Source organism: Papio anubis, chromosome Y (assembly GCF_008728515.1).
Source record: "Papio anubis isolate 15944 chromosome Y, Panubis1.0, whole genome shotgun sequence".
Classification (NCBI taxonomy): Eukaryota; Metazoa; Chordata; class Mammalia; order Primates; family Cercopithecidae; genus Papio; species Papio anubis.
Window position 1 is genome coordinate 6,391,627 of NC_044997.1, and position 9,657 is coordinate 6,401,283.

Genomic DNA, 9,657 nt, shown 5'->3' on the forward strand with positions numbered 1-9,657 from the left:
GAAGCTTCGTCTCAGGGGTGTACCCTGCCCTGTGAGGTGTGAGGTGTCGGTCTGCACCTCAGTTGAAAAGGCAGAAATCACCTGTCTTCTGTGTCGCTCACGCTGGGAGCTGGAGGCTGGTGCTGTTCCTATTTGGCCATCTTGGGCATGCCCCCCTATTTTTCCTTTTTAACAGTTTTATTCAGGGTGTTTTTGTTTTGTTTTTAAGGTAGAGTCTCACTTTGTCAACCAAGCTGCAGTACAGAGATGCAGTCATAGCCCACTGCAGCCTCAACTACCAGGTTCAGCCTCCTGAGTAGCTGGAATTACAGTCACATACTGGCTAATTATTGTATTTTTTGTAGTAATAGGACCCCGTCCTGGTTCCCGAAGTGTTCTTGAACACCTATGCACAAGCATTCCTCAACTCAGCCTCCCAAACTGTTGGGACTGTGGGCGTGAGCTACCGTGCCCAGCCTTGACCCTCTTTAAATGAAATGTAGGTTAAAACAAATATGTTGTACAGATGAATAAACATTAATTTTATATTCAATAATATGAGCTTATATCTGCTCTTATAATGGTTACTTAATTTTTTCCATTTAAATCATTTTTAAAAACGTAAAGCACAAGCACACACATTAGCCTAGTATTATTCAGAGACAGGGTCTTGAATATTATCATCACTCCCTCCACATCTTGTTCCACTGAATGTCTACAGGGCAGTAACACACATGGAGGGGTCACCTCCTATGTTAACAATGCCTCCTACTGAAATATTGCTGTTCTGGAATATCTCCTATTATGTCTTATACTTAGTTTTTTTTTTTTTTTTTTTTTTTTTTTTTTTTTTGTAAAGAGTAGGAGCATATGCTAAATAATAGTGAAAATACAGTATAGTCAGTAGAGTACATACCAGTACATGGATGGTTGTTATCATTATCAAGAATTATGTATGGTATGTATGTAATATGTGTGCTAGACTCACACAATTGGCAGTGCAATCGGTTGTTTACACCAGTGTCACCACAAAAACTTGAGGGATGCTATGCTACCTCAGAGCCGCTATGGCATCACTAAACAATAGGAATTTTTCAGTTGCATTATAATCTTATGAGACCACCATTGTATATATTCCAATCATTGAACTTACTCATTTGGCACATGACTGTATTGAAAAGAATTATGTTTATAGGAATGAAGACCTGGTAGGTAACCACTGTGGCAGGGTCCTACACGTACCTTTGACATTTGCCCCAGCAGCTTTCTACTGCAAACGACCAAGATATTATCTGGACAAGTCTCTTTTCAGACCTTGCCTCTCTTTTCTATCCAGGTATAGCCTTTATGAAATAGACAACAGATCTGCTGCTTCTGCCTTGTTCAATTGCCCAGCTTGGTGGGCATCCTGGAAGGATGCTGGCAACCACCCCAAAATAACCTGCTGCCTGCAAAGGGATAATATGCCTCCACCATTCCCTTCTCTAGAGTCCCTAACTTCTCTTATTATATACTCACTTGAATCATACAGCTAGGCCTCGCTGCTTCTGAACAAATTCTGTAAGATTAGGGTTGTTTGGTCTGAGAGTAGAAAACCCAGACACCCAGACTCATGACCCTTCTAGTCTTTTTTGGTCATAGGTGTGTGCAGTCAAACTCCAGGTCAACGTATTTGGTAGGCATAACATTTAATATTTATTCCACTAGAATGTCTTTTTTTTTTTTTTTTTTTTGAAAGCAGCTCAAGACCTCAGAGCAGAGTGGTCATGGGTCAGGCTTTCAAAGGACATGAAGTCACTGCAGCAAGACTGAGAGTATAACCTGAGTGGACCCAAGCAGTGGACCCAGATGGGCAGCAAGAGTTCTGAAGTCGTTTGTTGTCTAATTCCTGCCCATATATGCTAAAAAAGAGTATTCTAAGATGTGTCCTTGTTTCTTTTGTGTCATTTTGTATTTCTTTCTTTTTAAAGAACTCCATAATTACAGAAAGTGGTTTACCATTCTCTGAGATCCCTAAAGACAAGTACAAGACAAGAAATTTAATTTAGCATCGTGAGCTCTTGATTACAAACACAGTTTGTGAGATAGGTCACAGAAGCAAAGGGAGGTTTGTTCACCTGGTAATTCCCTATGGTCTGGAGAAAATGTCATTCATTGAAAAAGCAGGCCTGCTCATGTGGAGATTAAAGCTGTATCAGGAAAGGCTGACACAACAGTCTTTAATTTGCATCTTAAGGCAAGGGTAAGAATGGCCAGTGTCTGATATTGCAGGAAGATACACATTAAGAAGTCTTTATAGACAAAAGAGCCTTTGGTAGTAAAGTCAGATTTTAGGACTGACAGGCAGAATAAAGTTTTACACGTGCAAGGATGGTGGTGGAAGAAAAAATTTGTTAGAACATTCTTTTGGCAGAGGGACCATTTCACAGCTGGAAGAAAGATGGAACAACTTTAAGAACCCAGGACACGAAAACTGTAGGATCTCGCTTTTATGAATCCTAAAGGCTGAAGGGATTCAACGCATGCAGGGAGCGAAAGCCAAAGATATATGCAGCCTTTTTGTGTATTCAATAGCCAGTAATGCTTGCTCCTGTAGGCCCCAGTCTGGTGGATATAGGGTAAGGACTTCTATGTGGAAATGCTTCTGTAACCTGACCTATGCCTGAAACTGTCTGTCAAGGTTGGCCTGAGAAGCCAGAGAAGAGCACAGTCAAAACAAAGAAGCAGGTTACCTTTCTGCTTTGGCCTGTAGAAGAGGTTGTGGAATAGTGGGTAGACCACAAGCATTTAAGATTTAGCATTGCTCAGGACATGCTGTGTCCTGTCCTGGAACTGATTAGACCCATTTCTGCTTGACTGCCAAAATTCCAAGCTTTCAGGAATTCTCTACTGTCCTTGAAGCTTTCTTCCCTCTTGAATAAATTTCAGGTCATCACTTACCCATCTCTGTTCTAGGCATTATCTTGATTAACTTAGTAGAAGCTGCTACATCCTCAAAGGGCCAGTGAGCTAGCTACTCTGTTGCTCATTCTCAGAACCACCACCTCAACAATAGCGCCTTAGCGCTACTCTGAAAGAAAAGTCTGAAGATAAAAGCTTCATATTGATATCTGGTCATACTTGGGCTGGACCTGACTATAAAGATAGGGATTCTACTTCCTTACTGTGCTTTAGAAGGTCAGGAGATTGACTTCTTGGGAACACCAATGGGCCAGGGACAGGCTGGTGGCCAGAAGCCTGGAGCACAGCATGTTCCACTGGGCTAACTTTGGTTTTGGCTATGACCAAGGCACTACGCTTTCTAACTTAATCCAAGTGTTCTCCCCTGTCTTCATCTTTAAACTTCTTCTTTTTTTTTTTTTTTTCTTCTTGAGCAGAAGGAAGAAAAGTGAGTTGAGCCAGTCCCACACAGTGCCCTCCTGTGCCTCACAAGGAATAGTGCTCTGGCATCCCACGGTCCATAATTTTTCTCATCCTGAGACTCACCAGGTCAGCCTTGTTTTGGCATCTGAGATCTTAAGGCATAAGTCCTACTCATGTTTTTGTGGCAGAAGGTTCCAACACTCTGTAGCCGTCATCATAGCCCAGTTTAGTCTTCTGATGTTCCTTCTAACTCAAACTTGACTAACAAACTGTTAGCAGACAGCCCACCCATAGTCCTTGTTCTGCTAACTCATTGCTTAGAATTTCCCAATAATGACATGGAACACAAAGATTCTATGATGGGTCCCTTCTGATCTAGGAGAAGAGAACTCCTGAGGGAGAATTGAGAAGCGCAGCTCTCACAGCAAGTCTTGGTATCATGAGTTTTTCTCTTTGTATCTTTATTGTGTTTTCTTCTCTCTTTCTCCTTCCTGTAGCAGGAACCATGATAAAGATGGGGAGAAGGGAAAGACAGCTCTTCAGTGGAGTGTATCCAATAATGCACTTAAATGTCTAGGTGATACCTCTCAGCAACTTACCATGGAAACTCTAGGTGAGAAAATTTCAAGAGAAATTGCACTTGAAAGCATATAGCAACAATACTCTGTCTTATCAATGTTTAATAGCTCCTGAATAAAGCTGGGGTGGGGGGGTGGTTACAATAACCGAGAAAATTATAAATGCTGAAAAGGTATCATTTTGGCTTTTAAAAATAACATGATATGTGAATATTTGAATGTGGTAATGCACCTGTTAGCTATCACAGATAGAATGATTCTTGAAGAATAAATAATATGAGAAGTAGTAAAGAAAAACAATTTCATTATGACTGTAAGTACCACACAGTAGTCTTTATTGTGAAATTTTGCGTAATAGATAAAGACCCTCACAAATTAAAATTGTACACAGTATTAAGGTGCAGATTTTTCAGTTCAGTAAAACTGACTTAAGTAAGGTTATTTCTGGATAAGAGTTTAAGAAGTATGTCTCTGTGATGGTGCTTCAAAACTCTCCCAGAAATTAAGTTTTAAACGCTCTACTTTCAATTCTGGCTTAGCATCATACAATAAAAGCATTTATTTAATATTCAACAAATGCTGAGCAAAGTTTATGAATTTGCACACCAAGAAAATCTAATATCTACACTCTACTCATTGAAGCTCATTTAAAAGTAGCTGGATGTGCAAAATTTTGTCTCTGTGTCAGTAAAATTTGAGCTAACAGCTCTCAGTCTGCAGTTACAAAAATTAAACAACTTAAGAGACGGTACACAGAGGTTATTTTTGACTTATTTCTCAGTTTTTTTCTATATCAGATTGGCAGTAATGGAAGAAATACAATATATTGTTCAGATCTAGAAGGAAGAAACACGGGAAATCACGCGTGAGCTGGGACAGAGGACCTAAGAAATGGTGTCATGTTTTGTATAAAGACACTTAGGCAGAGATGAAATTTTACCACATATGTATCACTGGAAGGAGGTAGGAGTGGTGAGATTAAAGTCATATGCTTACAGGGTGGACACTTTGTGAAGAGGAGAAAACATTGGGAAAAACAACTAAAAGTTAAGTAAGAAAACTCAGAAAAGACAGCGTCAACTTAAGAAAAAAAGGTGAAAATATCAGAAATAAAATCACATTGGAACAGCCCCGTGCTATTTATTTATGGAGAGTTACAAGATAATGTATAAAGTTCTCATGTCTTTGCACTGCTGTTTAGAACATTACTAATCACAATATAGCTGTTTTAACTTAAAAGTGTTTCAAAGGACATAATGATTTCATAGGGCTTTGATTTATCTTTTGCTTCTCACCACTGTACATCAATCACACCCCTATGCAAACATACACCCTCACACACATAGAAATAGCTGATTGTCAAACATGGTGCAGAGTGAATAGTTTTTATATTAAGTTAAATGGCAAACCTTTGTGTTCATTGTACAATAACATTTTAGCTGTTAAAAATATAAGATTGAGGATGATGAAAGCAAGATAGTGAAATATGAAGTCACCATTCTGTATCCCTTTAAAACGCAAGAATTCTGCACCCATTCACAGACATAAGTTTCTTTATTTCTTGATAAAATGATTGGGATTCAGCTATGAGATTTGTAAAATGCTGGTGTAGCCCCAAAATTATGATTTTTGAGACTGCAAATAAACATTCCTATGGCAGACAAGTCATTTGTTTTCTTTAATTTAGACTCAGGACTGGTCCCTTTGGCTGGGTTAAATTCACATGTATTCCTGGAGCCTGATCACAAAACTGTCTTTTATAAGATGCAGAAGAATCATGTGCAGTAGAGCCTAAACAGAATGAAGTCTGCCTGCTGACCCTTGTCTTGGCAGTGGACCCTAATGTTATCTTATAAAATGGATACTCTCCTTTTTAAGGCATGGTTTCAGGTTATTTTTTCTCCCCTGAGGAGCCTAAAGAGAACTCATCTATCTGTGCCACCAGGATTGGCTTGCTTCTCTCTATTCAAGAGCAGATCCACTCTGTGGTAGGCAGAGTTTCTATGCCTGTGCAGCGAACTAAGCAGTAAACCCAGACAAGTTTGCCTGCTTCCATCTGTCAGCAGTTACTGATGAGACTGTGTCAACTTCACTGCCAAAGTCCCAGATTTACACTGTATCGATAGAGAATTATTATAAGTTACAACTAGATAGTCTTGAAGTCCTTTAAGCCAAAGAATATTCTGGAAGGTGATTGATTAGCTTGACACAAGCATCTCTGAACTTGCATTTGTGAGCAATTTTGCCTGCAAAAGAAATTTTTCTTAGTGTTACATCAAAAAAGCCACCAAAAATAGTTTTTGTTTTTTATTTTAATCTCAATTTCAGCTCCCGCTATAGGCTGGGAAAATTTAAAACCAAAGAAACAACACATGGGAATTCTTAACAAACTCCTCTTCAGTTATGACTTTTAGTAGGTCCTCTAATATATACAGATCTTACTATTGATTTTTGTTGTTTGCAGATACATGAGATATTTTGCCTACTATGGGTCCATGAGAGAATCAGGTCCAGCAGTGTCCTACAGATGGATACCCTCACTTTGGATCCACTGTGAATTTTGAAACAAGTGAGTAAATAGTCTCTGCCACAGACTCAGAGCAGGATTGGTAACTCCAAAACACAGCAGGACATATCTTAATTTTGACGCCAGAGGAAGGTTTAGATATCTTAGTCTTGGATGACATAACATTGTGTCTCAATTCTAGCGTGTCTCAGCAAAAGAATGAAGCAATATGAGAGGCCCAGGGACCTGTTTGTACATAACAGTAGTTCTCCCAACTACCATAGAGAGCCACATGTTTCAGCACAAGTGCTGAAAACCTCCCTGTTTGCAAGTTGTGAAGAAAATATTTGTCTTAGTGCCAGGCCCGAAGTCCAGGACCTTGGAGACAGACAGATCTACCCAGGATACAGATAGAACTCCAGACTATTAGTTCTCCTGGTAACTAGACTATAAAATTCAGTTTGTATTGTGTACCAAGTTCAGCCAGGACACCTACTTAAAACTCACAGAACTGTAATCCCAAAGGCAATATCTTCAGCAGAAAAGCCTATTGGAGGAAAACTTCAAACCTACACCAGTTTGTAAGACTCAATGGAAACAGAGATAAAGAATATTAATAAAACTAATAAAGAATACTAATACATCTTTTTAAAAATTACATAAAGGAATGCATGTGAATTTCCTGAAATAGAATTAAACACGATTATTATAAAATACTCCTCAGATGCAAAAGAAACCCCAAGAATGCAGGAACAAATAAAAATATTGGAAAACTATGCATATACAAAATTTAAAGTTCAATCAATAAATAAAAATTTGGAGAGAAAAGAAACAAAATGGTAGAATAGAAATCTCAACTGATTGCAGCCCTCCAGCTCACCCCAGGAACATCAAGTTACCGAATATCTGCACAGAAAAGAAAAACAAAGAAAACACACACCTTTATAAGAACCAAAAATCAGGTGATCACTCACAGTAACTAATTTTAACGTCGTATCACTGAAAGAGGCACTGAAGATTTGAAACAAAAACAAAAAACAAACAAACAACAACAATACCAGCCCTGATTCCCCAAGGCCACCTCTCCCTGATCCTTGGTACCAACTGTGTAGGCAGAAAGCATATGTGGGCACTGGTGCAGAAAGAACAGAACAATCTCAAGGCAGTGAACTCAGTGCTGTCCTATTAAAGGAGAGAAGAAAACCAGAACAAACTCAGCTGATGCCCACCCACAGAAGGAGCATTGAAACTATCCCTAGCTACAGGGAATTTCCAGTGCTAGTGGTCTGAACTTGAGTGCCCACAAACCTGTCCATAGAGGGCCAAAATGCTTTTGAAATCTAAGTAAACTTGAATAGTATTCTAAGCCACTGCATCTCTTAAGTTCTGTTGCTGAAGTAGGCCCAGAAACAGTGGACTTGAGTGGAACAAGGGGCACCAGCCAAGGCAGAAAAGGGAGTCCTGACATCACCTCTGTGCTAACCCTAAGCTTCTTAGCTCATGGCTCCAAAAAAGGCTGCTTTCCTCCACTTATGGGGAGGACATGAAAGGGTACAAAGGACTTTATTTTGCATCTACACACAGTTCAGCCACAGCAGGTTAAGCTACCGTACACAGTTTTGAGGCTGCCATTTTTGGTCTTAGCTCCCAGATGGCATTTCTTGACACACCCTGGGCCAGAAGGGAAACTGATGCCTTGAAGGAAAGGACTCAGTCCAGTCAACATTTGTTGCCTGCTAACTGAAGAAACCTTGGGCTCTGAATAAACAGCAGTGTTACCCAGGTATTACATTAAGGGCCTTGGTGACACTCTGAGATTTGCTGGCTTCAGGAGAAATGTAGCACATAACCAACTGTAGTGGCAATGGAGCAAAACAACTTCTACTCTAGAAAACTGGAGAGAAACTTAAAGGGGACTTTGTCTTCTTGCATTTTAGGTACCAACACTGCCACAGGGGCTAGGCACAAAATGAGCTCTTAAAATCCCTGATTCCAAGACTTGACTCTTGGATGGCATTTGTGGACCTTCCCTGACCCAGGAAGAAGCCCACTGCCCTGAAGGGTGAATCCCAGGTCAGGCAGCATTTACCAAAAGCTAACCTAAAAGACGTCAGGCCTTAAGAAAACATCTGTGGTAGTCTGGCAGTACTCGTTTTGGCCAGGGGTAGTAGCGGTAACTATGGGATAAGAATTCTCTGCCTTTGGAAAGTAGAGGGAAGAGTGGGAAGAACTGCAGCTTATGGTTTGGGTGGCAGCTCGCCTCAATATCGTAGAGTACCAACTAGACTTCTAAGGTTTTTGAATCCAGCCCTGACTCTAAGATGGCACTTCTGACACACATGGGATCTAGGGGACCTCACTGCCCTAAATGGAAGAACAAAAGCCTGCCTTTGCTACCTGCTAATTGTAGAGCCCCAAGCCCTTGAATTAACATAGGCAGTAACCAGGGAGTGGTTATAGCAGGCCTTGGGTGAGACCCAGCATTGTGCTGGCTTCAGTTCTGACCCAGCATAATCACGGTGGTAGTGGCCACAGGAGTACTTGTGTCACTCCATAACTAGTTTTAGATGACTCAGAACATAGAAAGAGACTCTGTATGTTTGGGAGAAAGTAAGGAAAGAGAACAAATGTGTCTGCCTGGTAATCCAGATAACTCTTCCAGATTCTGTCCAAGACTGTCAAGGCAGTACCTCTACGACTCCAGAAGAGCCATGGAGTTTTGGGGCTTGTGGTACATCCTAAAGCAGGCACAGCTTAGATCACAACGTCCAAGTCTTTTCCAATACCTGGAAAGGCTTTTCAAAAAAAAAAAAAAAAAAAGACTCTAAATAAGCTCAGATAATAAAGAGTGCAATAGATACCTAACTTTTCAATACCCAGACGCCTTAGAACATCTAATAGCATCAATACCATTCAGGAAAATGTGGCCCCACTAAATGAAATCAATAAGGTACCAGGGATCAATCCTGGAGGAACAGAAATATGTGACATTTCAGACAGAGAATTCAAAGACCAGTGTTGAAACAAAGAAATTTGAGATAACACAGATAATAAATTCAGAATTCTGTGAGATTAACGAGGTATTAAAATAATTAAGCAGAAATTCTAGAGCTAAAAAATAAAATTGGCATACAGAAAAATACAGCAGAGATGTATTAATATAATGGATGAAACAGAAGAAAGACTTAGTGAACTTGAAGACAGGCTAACAGAAAATATACAGTCAGAGGA

The 9,657-nt window shown here is 40.0% G+C and overlaps 1 long non-coding RNA gene across 1 annotated transcript; it reads left to right on the forward strand.

The window, feature by feature from the left end:
• Positions 1-850: 850 nt before the first annotated feature.
• Positions 851-9,249, forward strand: LOC116272339. Its single transcript, XR_004181036.1, has 2 exons — positions 851-3,955; positions 6,385-9,249. It is a non-coding gene; the product is annotated as an uncharacterized LOC116272339 (long non-coding RNA).
• Positions 9,250-9,657: the final 408 nt, after the last annotated feature.